Source organism: Sinocyclocheilus anshuiensis, unplaced genomic scaffold (assembly GCF_001515605.1).
Source record: "Sinocyclocheilus anshuiensis isolate Anshui unplaced genomic scaffold, SAMN03320099.WGS_v1.1 scaffold990, whole genome shotgun sequence".
NCBI classification, from domain to species: Eukaryota; Metazoa; Chordata; class Actinopteri; order Cypriniformes; family Cyprinidae; genus Sinocyclocheilus; species Sinocyclocheilus anshuiensis.
Genome location: NW_015539926.1, coordinates 346,510 through 359,789, shown reverse-complemented (window position 1 = coordinate 359,789; position 13,280 = coordinate 346,510). Strand labels below are relative to the sequence as shown.

General features: G+C 34.7%; 1 protein-coding gene across 1 annotated transcript in view; it reads left to right on the top strand.

The window, feature by feature from the left end:
* cunh8orf34 (chromosome unknown C8orf34 homolog) overlaps window positions 1–13,280 on the top strand; it is a 91,835-nt gene that overhangs the window by 37,764 nt on the left and 40,791 nt on the right. The gene's annotated exons all lie outside the window — the stretch shown is intronic.

Below are 13,280 nucleotides of genomic sequence, written 5' to 3'. Positions count from 1 at the left end.
TATATTTTAAAGTTCATCAAAATTGTATTTAATATAAATGTAAACTATAATAAATTTTTATTTACTTGCAATTTATTTCAGTTAACATGCAATGAAGTGTCCGAAAAACACTTAACTATTAACTATAATATTTACATAATTCTTTTTAAGATATGCTAATGTTTACTTCTTTTTGCAAAGGGTAGTTCACCCAAAAATGAACACTCTGTCATCAATCGCTCAACTTTTGTTTTAAAACCTACATTCTGTCTTATGTGGGACACAAAAGGAGATATTTTGTGCAAAGTTCATGCTGCTCTTTTTCATACATTGGATGTGAATGGTGACCATCGCTCTAATGCGAGACTGTCAAGACAAGGTTTTGAGTAAATAATGACTTAAAAATTGTTTGTTTGTTTGAACCACTTTTATGATGCTTTCATGGTGCTTTCAGAACCTTTTTTTCCTGGTCACTTTTCACTCTCATTGTATGCGACTTAGAAATGCTACAACATATATAGCATCACTTTTGTGTTCCACAGAATGGTTTGGAACAACATGAGGATGAAGAAATGATGTCAGACTTTTAATTTCTGAGCGAACTATCCCTTTAAACACCCTTTTCAAGCGTCAGCGTTTATTCCCGAAAGTGGTACTGAAGAAGCTTTTCATCAAGTGCCGGTCGTGTTCTTGTTTTGTATGTGAGGGTAAAGAGTTTGCCTTCTGACACTCCACACAGAGAGCTGTCTGGGGCTGATTTTGTTTTGTTCTTTTTGTGGGACGCGGTGTGCCCTTGGTTATGTGTGTCTGTTAGCAGCGACCTGGTGAGCTGAACTGCTGCACTGAGGCTTTCTCCTGCAGAGGATGCTGGGAGATAATGAGATTTTCTGTGCTCTGAGGCAGCCGCAGAGAGGGCGTGCGGAGCTGGGATGTTGGGATGGGAATACTTTAGTCATATTTCAACAATCTTTTTCTGTTCTCCATCATTCCATGAGTCTTTTCTCTGACTATTAGTGATTGCTCATTAAATCTCGCACTTAATTAAGTTTAGTTTGACTGCTTTGACCGAGAGAGCATGTTGTAGAGCTCCCTGAAAGTTTCCAGTTGCACTTGTCATTGTTAAAGAAGCTCACTTGAGTGCCTGCTAGAAAGCCTCTTTACTCCCTTAGCAGCCCAATAACCCAATAACTGCAAAATAAAATGTCTATGGCTATGTACAGAATACTATACTACTACACTACTAGTACTTTTTTCCGAAGTATATAGTAAATTATGTACACTGTGCACATTATACAGTATATGTATTATTACATTTTCCATGATGTGCAATAGACAAGGTTTTTAACCTTTTTAATGCCAAGGACCTTCAAATATGATGATCCCCCTTCTATGTATTTGCACATAGAGAATATATAAATATATAAAATATGTGTGACTAGAAACTCATATAAATATTATGAATGAAAAGTTATGTATTATACAAATGTAGTGTTATTAGTATTTAAAAAAAATATATTTTTATAATACAAATTTAATTAGTCTATGCACACTTTAAAATATATGACAGTAAATGATCAGTGATATAAAGAAATGTTACTATGTACTTTTAATTAGATTGTAATTGTAATTGTATGTATTTTTGTACATATTTAATTATCTAATAAAAAATGTGTATGTATCTATTTACATATATTTAATTAGGCAATTCAGTAATTAAAATCACATTAATAAAGTGATTTTAACATTCACAATATTAGATTTTTATCAATATTAGTACTTTAATATTTAAAGTATACACGCACACACACACACACACACACATATATATATGTGTATGTGTATGTGTGTGTGTGTGTGTGTATATATACAGTATATAGGCCTATCAAATTTAGCCAAGATTGTTAAACTCCCCAATATTGTATTGAAATGTGCTATAATAGTAGTAGTAGTAGTAGTAATTTACATTTACATTTACATTTATGCATTTAGCAGACGCTTTTATCCAAAGCGACTTACAGTGCATTCAGGCTATACATTTTTTTTTATTTACCAGTATGTCTTTCACAGCTTTATGAACAATAAATATATATTGAATATAAATTAACCATAAAAACTTACAGATAATGCTTACCTCAGATGATCACAATAAGAATGGCTGCTACAAGTTTGTTGTGTGACGTTCCACTTGTAATAATAATAATAATAACAACAATAATACATTAGTGTATTATTTACATTAATGTAAATGAGGCCTATGCCTCATTTCCCATCGCTATTTTCTACTTAGTAGGAAACACACTCCTCTTACTGTGGAGACCTTGCTCTGGTGCTTTAAACAGATATTGGATATAGTTTGCCGAGATGTTTTGTAACAGTGTATGTGCAGACAAAAAAACCATATAAATTGTATTTTACTCTGAATGATTACAGACTTATTGATTTGATGAAAGAGAGATATATAAGGATATGTGGCTCTCAGATGAACTGCTCTCAGTAGTTGCAGGCTGATGGAGTTCCTGGTGTCTCGTAGTGGCATGGGCTCATCACTCACATCGAACACCCTGTCAGACGAACTCAGACAAACGGTGAACAGATGGGAGAGAGTCATTGAGACGGGAGTGAGACACTGCGTCTTTGGATCTTATTTCTTGTGTCAGTCCTGTGGTCCCTCCTGACCTAAAGCAGACAACAGTGTGACCCTCAGTCTCATTAGAGCATCATCACAGAGAGCTGCAAAGGTCACAACCACTATCATCTGCTTAATTAATCCCTTTTGATTGTGCTGGAAACAATATTACCTCAGAATACAAATGTGCTCCTATTAAAAGATAATCAGATAATCTGATAGGAGACATTGTAGCTTTTATTCTGGTCATACAGTTTTAAATATGTAAGGAGACTTTACACTCTTAACCATAATTAGTTATTTGTGTGGAAGCCTTAAACCATTTAAATGTTGAAATGAAACTAAACAAATTAAGCTGAATAAACAATGGGCCTTAAGTGGATGCAGTAGACAAATCAAGTTTACATTACTAGTCTTTACTCAAAATCATTACTTCACATCAATTTTTATTATTTGGAGTATAGGTTGTATAAAATAACTATTAAGTTTTATATATAAGTTTTACATAAAACTAAGGCTTGACTAAGGCTGTATTTATTACGATGTAAAATAATTGTTTTATATTTGAATACATTGTAAAATGTAATTTATTCCTGTTATGGCGAAGCTGAATTTTCATCCATGATTTTTAGCCATGTTTGCTTGTAGTAGGGTCTAGCTATGAATTTGGTATCAAATCTGCCCTTTTCCCATGTCAAATGATATATCTGAAGTTTGCACGTGCTTATACTGACCTCTAGTGGTGGAGATCTGAGCAGCATTTCTGTATTATTGACAATATTGTTCTGTTCTAAAGCTTCTTATCGATCCTCTCCTCCCCTCCTGTTTGCCATAAACAGCTTTCACGTATGTGCGGCACTGCTGTGAGAATTATTTGAGTCCATCCGTCACTGATGCCTGTCTCTGGAGAAAATACGGTGTAATTGTGTTTTAGACCCTCTCTCCACCTTGCTAAATGCTCTATAGAGAAATTAACGCAATTCAAGAGAGTGTAATTATGCTAATGAATAAACCTTGTTCCTGATGTCTTCAGCCCACTGGTTTTCCTCAGTTTATCATGCATTCAGTGGAGGTGCTGCTCAGGCTGTTTACTGAACATATTGACTGGGCACTTGAGGGAATCAGCCGCTGTGCTGCTCTAATTGTCTTGCTCCTCTGGCAGTTTGGTGAAACTGCAATGAAATTCATTTTTAATATAACACAGCTTCAGGGAAAACTGAGCAGAGCTTCTTAATTCTGTTCATCCCTATATTTTCTTTTTTATTATTATTTTATTTGAAATATTATATTTTTACCAGTAGGGTACAGCATGCTTTCATATCACTCAAATGTTGGACACAATGTTTAATTTAACTGCAATTTAACTGTTTTTTTTTCTCTCTCAACAGAGCTGGGTTAAAGTTCAGTTTTGTTAAAAGTTACTGATACGGTCATCCTGTATAATAATGGTTGGTTTTGCCCCAAAATCCTGTGAACTTTAGGTGTGCTTGAATTCAGCTGAGGCTGGATTTAAATTGTCCACTTAGTTAACTCAAGAATTACATTTTGCTGTTAATTTACTCAGACCATCAACCACAAAAAAAAAAAAAAAAAAAAAAAAAAAAAAAAAATATATATATATATATTTCTTCAATAGTACAGTAAAGAAGATTTTTAGCTGAAAGTGTAGACCTCTGTGATTCATAAAATGCAAGTCAGCAGCTACTGTCACTTTGAGAAACAAAAAAGCATATACAGGATGCACAAAATTAATGCTAGTATCTCCTGACGATACATAGAGGTATGTGATATTACAATATATTCTATACATTAATCCAGCCATCGACTGGTCATCAGAACTTGTGCAGCTGCTCTAGTTTCATTAGCAGTTAATAAGTTCATTTTATGAGTTGTGTGTGTATGTATGTATGTATATATATATATATATATACACACATACAGTATATACCTTTTTTTTTGTAGCAAAATTTTTTTTGTATCATACATTTTGTCCATTTTGTCCTCCAAGCCAAACTATATGAACATTTAAATTGTTTTTGAACTCTCGTGTATATGTATTATTAATATAGTACATATATTTGTAATATTCCATATATCTGTCCATCCTGTACTATATAAACATATCCCATCACTTTATTTTATTTTATTTGATTTTATTTTAATTTAATTTAGTTGACTCCAGGGAAAACTGAAAAAAGCTTCCTAACTCTGTTTTTCTTTCAATTTTATTTTTGTCCATTCATTCATTCATTCGTTTGTTCGTTTGTTTGTTTTTGTTTAACTTAGCTTCAGGGAAAATGGAGAAAAACTTTGTTCTTCTCTAAATTTTATTTTTCTCCTTTATTTATTAATTTATTTACTTACATTTTTAATTGTTACCTGTCAACTATGTTACTCAGTAGTAACAGTTATATTGTTCATGCATATTGATCAGTTATTTTTGTAAGATTAATAGGTAGCATGTTTTTAAAATCTTGTAATCTCAAAATGACTGTTAATATAATTCTAATTTAAAACTTAGTATTAATTACTAAATTATATTATTTTAGTTTATGTTTGGTATTATTATTATTATTATTATTATTAGACATAGTATATTACTATTATAGTTTGACTTTGGCAATGCCAGCTTTTTACCACTAGAGGGACATCATAGTTATTATCATCCTTTATTTGAACTGCTTGAACTGTTGAAGTAAAACGAACCAAAGTGCATTTGCTGACAAAGACATAACATTATTTATAAAGGGTTACAAAAATATGATATTAGTTATCTGGAAAAGTATATATTACCCAAAGTCTCCTTTTATTCTGGGATTATTGACACTAAAGAATAAGTTCTTTGTATAAACAAATCAATAAACAAAAGCAGCCTCAGTGGAAAATGACTCACAACTTTTGTATATGAGATAAATACATGTGGGGCCACTCATCATATATCGTCTGCACACAGTCAACCACATTTTCAACTCTTCAAATGGGGTTTTTGAAGCAAAACCCTGTTTTTGGCAGCATTTTGTTGTCTTTTGGTTAGCTAATAAACCAACATGGTAGAAAACCCTTTTCCCAAGACATCAGTGCTCTCCCATACCAAAGCAATGCTAAAGATTGCCATTATGACTTTCATGGCCTCGTGAACTTGATGAAGATACAGATGAAGCCGCACATTTACAGTAAATGATGTCTGATGAGAGCGCTCACGGGACACTGGTTGCCTTTTTGCTGTGCTAAACAATCCTAGCAATGACAGATGCTGACAGATGTGTGTAAGTGAGACAAAAAGAAATAGTTTAAATCTATTCTCAGGTTGGTTTATATGTCTGAGCTGTGGCCACTCGGCGGGATGAATAAGCTATTTCTGCCAGGGTTTAGGGTTTCGGATTTTGTGTCGGCGGCTTTTTATCTGGTATAGACTCTGAATATGAGTCAGGTCACATCTGACACCTTTCAAACATTAGAAATGGATTTATGAAGGGGTGTTCATGTGGGGTGAGGAGACAGAGTTGATAAATGGTGCACTGGTTTCACACAGATCTTGAGTTGTAATTGTCTGGAGGGTGATGCACATATGGAGGGATTCATGGGGGATGAAGCTCTCTCGTGCTGGATGCCCACCCGTATCTGAGACACCCACTTCGTCTCGCTCAGAGAGACCCAGATGACATAGCAGCCGTGAATCTCTCAAGTGTGGTTTGTTGGTTTGGCTGACAATAAAAACATGTGAAAATATGGGAATTTTTGGGAATCTCCAAGTGCTGAGGGAAATATTGTGTTCGGGTTTATTGGTTTTTGACCGATTTGTATATAAGCGGAGTTATCAGTAGCTTGTAATTTCTGTGTTTTTATTGAGTCACAGTAATTATCTAATTGAATTGTAAAAATAATTCTATTTTTACATTGTCTGAAAAAGATGAGGCTCTTGTCCATGAAAAAGTCAATAAGTGTTTTTAATTTAATTGAACAAATATTTTTGTTTTAAATAAATGCTGTTTGTTTGAACTATCTATTCATCAAAGAATCCTGAAAACAAAAAACATTAAGCAGCACGACTGTTTTCAACATTTATAATAATCAGAATGTTTCTTGAGCAGCAAATCAGCCTACTGTATAAGAATAAGATAACTGTATAAGAGCTTTCGCATCAAAGGAATGAATTACATTTTAAAATATATTCAAATAGAAAATTGTAATGATATTTCACATTATTACTGTTTTTTTTTATTTTTACTTTTAGATAAAATAAATTCAGTCTCGGAGACCTCTTTCAGAAACATTTAAGATATCTTGCTGACCCCAAACTTTTGAACGGTAGAGTATATGTAATATTAATATAGTATATATCCATCCATCCTGCACTATATAAACAATTTCATCACTGGAAGTCAAACGAATTACATTTTTATATAACTCCGCTTCAGAGAAAGCTGAAAGCTTCTACCATCCATCCATCCATCCATCCATCGTTAAAAACTCTTGAGTTCCCTTTCATGGGAACTTCGAACTGCGTCCTCTAGGGTTTCTTGCCATGCTGCGGACGCAAGCTTCAGACGAAGAAGTGAATGATGTGTGCTCCCGGCGCCTATTTATACTATAGTCGCACCGGTAGTGACGTCATGGCTGTCGCCGGCCAACAAGTTGGTGTTTGTTTTCAATGTATGCTTCAGACACGGGTCACGACGAGGCGTTCCCCCATAGCGACCCCTAGAGGACTCAGTGTCTCGTTCCCTACTCAGGGAACCATGGTTACATAAGTAACCTGAGACGTTTAAAGCTCAAAACGAATCATTTGTTTCTGAATGGGACTGCACAGAAAAGTGCTTTGTTTTGATTCCCTAAAAAGAACCAGTTTATAAGATTCGGACTAAATCAGACTACACTGGTCACGCTGTATGTTATTGCATGAGCCTTGTGAGGACAACTGAGGCAAGTGCGTCATTTCTGACAAATTAACCTATATAAATGGCTTTATTGTAGTAAAGCATTTTATAATCCCTTCACATTAGCATAGAAGAAAGTAGTTTGCCTTTAAGAAGACTCTTGTTGATTATGCTGCGAATAATCCTGTTTTACATGATCCGATTTTATGGCAAAGCCGCGGGTTATCATTTTGATCCGTTTCACTTTAACCCCTCAGATGACGCAAATTCTTGGTATTTTATAGATGTGGTGTGATCGAAGTGGATGAAGCGATCAGGGCACTGCTTTTGTTTGTGATGTAATGGCAGCCTGTCTTGGCAGCTGTCGCCACTCTCTGCTCTTCCCTGACGCCAAGAACTTTCTCCAGGATGCAGAGACACAACAGTTGCCCTGGTGATGGCGCAAACAAATAACAGAGATGCACCACTGTATCCAGTATATGCACAGTGTTTGTCAGGGATGCTGGAGATGATGGAACATGCTGGTGTAAATTACAGTAATCTTCAATCTTTCATATGAAGGAGGCTTGGCTGTGGCAACTATATGGTATCTTTGATACACTGATAAGAGGGGAAAAAAGTCCCTCATGAAAAATTATTGCTCTTATATGACTTTTACCACACACTTGCAGATGCATTACCTAATTGTGTGCAGTTGTGCCAAGACGATGCAAGCCGCAGCTCAATGATTGATTGTGTAGGCCACAGTGAGCCATTTATTAAAACTGGATGACAGCTGAAAAGATCCAGTGAGAGTATGATGTAACCCACAGACCCCTAGAGGATTTACAGTAGAGCGAAAACCTCAAACTATGATGTATTGTAAGAATGAACCCATAGACCTAACAACAAACATATCTAAAAATCAGATGTGTAACAAACAGTGAGTCACGTTTGAGTCCAGGCGTCGTGAATTTGAATGGTCTGTTTTGTAATCTTGCGATAATGTTATTCTACACACAATGCCCCTGTAAGTTTTATCTGAGAGTTTGTGTGCGTCTGTGTTCGTCGGATTTGTTTCTTGGTCCTCATGGTGTGATAACAGGAGCATCATCTCTGCTATCAACAGTCAAGCATTTTTGCAGTCGAGCATGGTGTGTATGCCGAGTTGCAGAATAAATGTAGGGGTTGTTGAATGAGTTATTGGCTTTTTGAGGTTTTTCTTTTACCTTTGCCATCAGGAGATGCTGAATATGTCTGACAGTTGTATGAATGATTTTTTAGGGCCAAGGTTTTCAAAAAAAATGAAAGTCATTTGTTAATGTTTTGAAAAAAGTCCCTTATGCTTACAAAGGCTGCATTTATTTGATACAGTAAGACAGTAAAACTACAGTGCACAATACAGTAAAAATGTAATATTTTAAAATAGTATTGCAATTCAAGATAACTGTTTTCTATTTTAATATAATTTATTTATAATATATAATTTATTCTTGTGATGCCAAAGCTGAATTTTTAGCATCATTACTTCAGAAATCATTCTAATATGCTGATTCGGCGCTAAAAAAACATTTCTGATTGTTATTAATGTTAAAAGCAGTTGTTGCTTTTTTTTTTAAACAGTGATACTTTTTTTAGGATTCTTTGATGAATGCAAAGTAAAAAAAAAAAAAAAAACAGCATTTAGCTGAAACAGAAAACTTTTGTACAATGTAAAAATCTTTACTATTACTTTTGATCAATTTTGATCAATGTAATGCATACTTGCTAAGTAAAATAATTATTTATTTAATTAAAAACAAAAACCTTAATGATCCCAAACTTTTTGACTATAGTGCATAAATTGTATAGTGTATTTATTTTGAAAAGCACAATAGAAAATATTGGTTTTAATAAATAATATGATTAAATCATATATTGCTTTTATAAGTAAAAATATCCAGATAATATTTAAATTTTTGGGCTTTAGTACAATGACAATGTAAATGTCAATTATTTAAACAATATATTGTCTTGATAATATAACTTTTTCCTCCGTAACACAGTAAAAAATGTTTTAAAATAGCTGCATTTATATTTTAGGAAATGGTTCAGTGGATCATTGAATTTGGGGGGGGCGGGCCTTGGCATCTAAAAGTTTGTAAACCTCTGCTTTAGTGAACTTTATCTGTTTGGAGTGATTAATCTCTTTTCTTTTCAATGTATTACTAAAGAACCGTCTGTATATATCAATTATAACTGACCACCAGGTGGCAATATTGTACATATCTGCTATGGATTTTAACAATCACTCATTCATAATATAACAAACAATTTTAACAATTGTGATTTGTACGTAAACTGATTAAGTCAATAAGTTAAGTCATTAATACATGGCTGTGTGTCTCTGAAGTGTCAGCGCCTCAGAGTCTTCCAGTTCTCATCAACCTCAGCGTCGTGTGTAACTCCACTTAATCCCATCTTTCATTAACTCAAGATATAAACTTTGAAAGATCACTTATCATCGCCCACCATGAAATTTTTGCAGCGCGGGAGGCAGAAGTATTTTTAGACAACGAAAGGGGCGACCTGGTGCCGTAATTATAAACGTATAGTTAAAATATTGTTTTCATTACAAAGCATAACAAAAGTGCTTTTCCCACTCACTTCAAAGTGATGTATGCATGTGAGGACTAAACCACAGCGCAGGAACGTAGCATTTTAGTTTTAATGAAATACAAATGCAGAAAGTGCGCAAAGTCTGAGACGTCTAGAGCTTCTCGACAGCGAATTCTGTCAATTACCCAAGTACTAATAAACCGAGTATGTTTTATCAATCAGTCAATCAATCAATGTTTATTTATAGAGCACATTTAAACACAACCGAGGTTGACCAAAGTGCTTTACAATAAATAAAAACACAATGCAAATACAGGGAAAACAACAAAGGCCCAAGGATTGATCTTTGCAGAACACCACAACCGAGAGGAATGATAGTAGATGAGTAATGCCCCAATCGAACAGTAAAACACCTATTTGACAAATAAGAATGAAGCCACTGTAAGACTCCAGACATGACAGAAGAATGTTGTGGTCAACTAAATCAAATGCAGCACTTAGATCTAAGAGTACCAGAGCCATGGGTTTCCCTGAATTTGTTGTGAGAAGTATGTCATTTATGAGTATTAAATACACAATGACCAGGTTTATATATTTGTCATCAACAAATGCAATTTTATTTAATCTCATACATTTTATCTAACTGAATATTGCTTGTTCCATAGTTATTATAAACATGTTTATACTTTTTAATACTTTTTCGTTGTTTTCACAACGAACATATTTATGTTGTTTCAAAGCAATTTGAAAAAAAAAGCATTTTGAAAATGATTGTTTTAAGTAAAATAAAATATGCAAATAGTTAATAAACTTTTTTGAGTGCAATAATCATACCATTATCTTTTTTTTATCTGTTTCATACTGTATGTACTATATGGCTGACAAATATGCATCACATTTTAAGAACAGGTTTATTAATTTGTTCATGTTAAAGCTGTGTAATTCAAATAAATTAACATTTATATATCAAATACATAAATCTTTATTTAGGCCTTATATTTCACAATATTACTGTTTTATGTATTTTTGATCACATAAATGCAGCCTTGGTGAGCATAAGGACCTTTTAAACCTTAAAAAAAAATCATACCAACCCCACAAATTTCAATGAATTTTTTATGCAATTCAATTTGTAAGCAATTTAAATACATAAATCTTAAATCTAGACCTAAACATATTTATTAGAGTGTAGCTGCGCTCTTTTTGCATCTATCTCTGTACTTCTCTCAAATGCTACGTCTCAGCCAACTCACATCAGCATTAACAAAAACGCTGCCACATTGCCACAAGTGCCCCCTTCAGCGTTCAACCACACACCCCAGTCTGAAAAGAGAAACTTTCCCACGATGGACAGCTGTGTTCTCCTGTACAATGCTGCGTGTGTGTATGAAGTGGCCTCTGGCTCTCTCTCTCAGCTGGATCAGACCTGCGATGATGAATGAGGCATGTAATATCACCACACTCGCTGGTATTTCACGAACAAGGCAGTGTCCGCATTCCCGTGCCAAGCAGATCTCCTTTTTACACAAACACATGCTTTCCGTGCTTGCACAAAGACTCATGGGAGAAATCTTGTGTTGACACCACGTAGCGTTCGCACACAAAAAGGTGCGTTTGGGGGCTTTTAATTGTGACTGATAAGTTATTTCCCACCGGGCCCCTTCCCACATCAGCAGCTCGAACAAAAAGACGAGGCAATTGAGAGATGTAAAGTGAGTCGAGTAAGAGTTTCGTGGATGAATAGGCCAAGTCTAATTCCTGCCATTAGCTACACTTACTTGTCTTACAAGGTGCTTTTTTTTCGGTGTGTCCTTCCACACGCTGTCAGCCGGCTGTGCGGTCTCAGTGTAAGTGGTACGGTTGGTATATAACACTTACAGCCACAGGCACGGGTGGGAGGCGCTGGCCTCACGGAATGCGGCTCACTTTACCCCGTTGCTCCGAGTTCTTGCTGGATCATAATGTTTATGATTGTGACATGAGAACGAAACTCCCTGTGAGAAACATGCTTTGTCAAAGTGGCATTATGAAACAGATTGTTCTGGCTTTGAAATCAGATTTGATGAGGCATGCCAAAGCTATTACACGCACACCTGACCATACATCTATTGAATAATATAACAACTACATTAAATTGCTACAAACTGTTAAATTGGTTTGCAGTATTACAATTCTGCTTGCTGTTAGTCTGCTTACATAGTTTTGTTATTCAGTTTCAAATATAAATATAAAAACATGAAAATGTACATTTACATGAACTGTTCTCTATTTTAATATATTTTGAAATATAATTTATTCCTGTGATAACAAAGCTGTATTTTAGTCTACGTCTCTCTTACAGCACTCTCTTTGTCCATCACAAAATATAATAATTTGACCTTAAATCAATCATGTTCATTTATTACTAATTTGGTAGTTATCTGCCTTATATCAGGGTCCTGTTGGCCTTGATTTAGCAATTATGTCCACCTGATTATTATCCTGTACATAAACTGGTTTATGCTTGTATACACACATTAATATATGAATAATGTTAAAGCTTTAAGTAGAAGCAGCAAAGTACAACAGGTCTCTATAGCTTAAAAACCCAGTCAGCTCTGCTTATTCATATAATTGAGCTAAACTCTGGGAAATTACCCAGCTTTAACCCAGCGGCCCTGTTGCGTGTTGTAAAGGAACAGCTGTAGTGTAAAGAGACACACATCTCTCAGATCCAGCCCTCTGCACCTGTTATCTGGGCGCAGGCGAGCATGCTATGAGCATATGCTGTGAGAGAGGCACCAGTGACCTCCCGGAGTATAGAGTTGCCCATCTCAGTGCTGTTAGCTTTGTTTATCTCTCTTCATGTATTTCTCTCCTCTATTACTTCCACCTCTCATTCGGTTTGTGATGCCAGTAATCAGTAAGTGTTGCTGGAAACTCTAATAATATATAATATAAACTGCTTAAATCACCACGATTCAAACAGATTTGTTGAATAGATAGAGTTTTTGGTGTCGGTCTCCCTGTGTGAAATTTTTATCAAACCCAGCAGATGTCCTATTTTATTTTATTTTATTTTATTTTATTTATTTATTTATTTTTTAGATAAACTTGGCTAAAGTCTGTTGAGTTAACCCTGTTCTGTTTGCAGTCCATGTGACATTTATTAATATAAAAAAACATACTTAATATTGAAATATAAGGTTGATGCTTCAAGACTTGTCACCAAGACTTGTCAC